Source organism: Dioscorea cayenensis, chromosome 10 (genome assembly GCF_009730915.1).
Source record: "Dioscorea cayenensis subsp. rotundata cultivar TDr96_F1 chromosome 10, TDr96_F1_v2_PseudoChromosome.rev07_lg8_w22 25.fasta, whole genome shotgun sequence".
NCBI classification, from domain to species: domain Eukaryota; kingdom Viridiplantae; phylum Streptophyta; class Magnoliopsida; order Dioscoreales; family Dioscoreaceae; genus Dioscorea; species Dioscorea cayenensis.
The window spans coordinates 13,090,106-13,092,037 of NC_052480.1; the positions used below are offsets into that span (position 1 = coordinate 13,090,106).

The 1,932-nt window shown below is 41.1% G+C and overlaps 1 non-coding gene across 1 annotated transcript; it reads right to left on the reverse strand.

The window, feature by feature from the left end:
* Positions 1 to 1,027: 1,027 nt before the first annotated feature.
* On the reverse strand, positions 1,028 to 1,134 carry LOC120271208. The gene has a single exon (XR_005539829.1). It is a non-coding gene; the product is annotated as a small nucleolar RNA R71 (small nucleolar RNA).
* Between the last annotated feature and the right edge of the window lie 798 nt (positions 1,135 to 1,932).

Consider the following 1,932-nt stretch of genomic DNA (forward strand, 5'->3'; position numbering starts at 1 on the left):
AGCAATTTCTCCACCGGGGCATAGTGTAGGGTTAGTCATGGCTCACCTTAAGTTTTATCACAATGTGTTTAAGGATTTCCATGACTCAATAGATAACAATTAGGAGACATAATGATTGGTCTTGCACTTGAAACATTAGTCCTAAGGTAGGCAATGTCTGGGTGCCCCACTTTCTGTCAGGTGCCTCTCTTATCATTTACTTGTGTCTCCTTCTTATTTTCTTATTTTTATTTACATTGACTTATTAACTTTACTATCAATTCATCTTTGTTCTAGTTTAATAGCAAATCCTTATATTTCTAATCACTATTCAATGGATATGACTACCCGCTCACTAGGGTATTATTATCTCTTCGACATACCCATGCACTTGCGGTCAACACGCAAAAGGTGTTCGCAAGTTTTTGGCGCCGTTGCTAGAGAATAGGAATTTAGAGACACTTTACACTTTTCTAGTTTAGCTATTCACCATATACTCTATTTCACACTTTCTTATTCTTCCATCATTCTGATTTTTTTTCTTTCTTCGGTTGAAGCTCCAAGTTATGACCCGAGGCAACCCTTCGACATTGGTTGAAGGTGATCCTAAACTTGAATGAACACTCCCTAGAAGAGGCAAAGAACCAATGCAAGAACAAAACCATCCAGCTGAAGTAGAAGGTGAAGGGTCAGAAAATATGGCATAACAGAATGAGCAGTAGAAAGCATTCTCAGATTATGCCAGACCCTCAGCTTTGGGCACACAGTCTAGTATTGTGTGGCCACCGATTACGGCTCAGAATTTTGAGCTAAAGCTAGCATTCATCCAAATGATACAACAATCAGGAAATTTTAATGGTTTGGCCGATGAGGATCTAAACAATAACATCAAGAACTTCTTGGAAGTGTGTGACATGCTTAAGATTAATGGAGTTATGGATAATGCTATTAGATTGAGGGCCTTCCCATTTTTCTTGAATGGGAGAGCAAAGTAGTGGCTACATTCATTACCTAGAGCATCGATCCCTACAGGGGGAGGAGATGGTAGAAGCTCAAGAATGAGATATCATCCTTTGTGCAAATGGAATTGGAGTCTCTTATTTAGACATGGGATAGGTTCAAGGAGCTCCTGCGAAAATGTCCTCAACATGGGTTCCCTGAGTGGATGATCATTCAGACTTTTTACAATGGTTTAAACCCAAGCACAAGATAGTTACTTGATGCAACAGCAAGAGGTACCTTAGGAAGCAAGACCCCTGAAGAATTCTGACATCTCATTGATGAAATGGCCATGAATAGCTACTAGTGGAACACAAGAGACAGAAAGAAGGTAGCCGAACTTCATGAGATAGATGCAGTTACTTCATTGGTGGCCCAGGTTGAGTCATTGAGCAAGAAATTAGATATTGTAACTTCTCCTAGAGTGGCGACCTTGACTAGTTGCACCGGGTGTGGAGGAGGACATGCTTCGTCTGATTGCCCTATTTCTATTGGTGGTACATCCTCTGTTGAACAAGTGGATTTTGTGGGTAATCCAATGAGAGGCCAAGGGAATCCATATAGCAACACCTACAATCCGGGTTGGAGGAGCCAGCCAATTTTTCATGGAGTAATCCAGGGCAACAAAAGGCTATGACACCACTGGGTTTCCAACAACAAGCTCTGAACATGGAGAACCGAGTTTCAGGCTTGGAGACCAGGATAACCGATCTAGAGAAAGCTTTGACCAGATTTCTTCAATCATCAGATAAAAGATTTCAGTCCGTCGAAACTACACTTCGCAAATACACTTCTTTGTTGCACAATCTAGAGAATTAAGTGGGGAAAATTATAAATTCGTTATCGGACAAACCTCAAGGAAGTTTGCCTAGTAACACCGAAACTAATCCGAGAGAACATGTAAAGGCGATCACTTTGAGAAGTGCTCATGAGGTTGAGGGTAGGCTTCCAAGT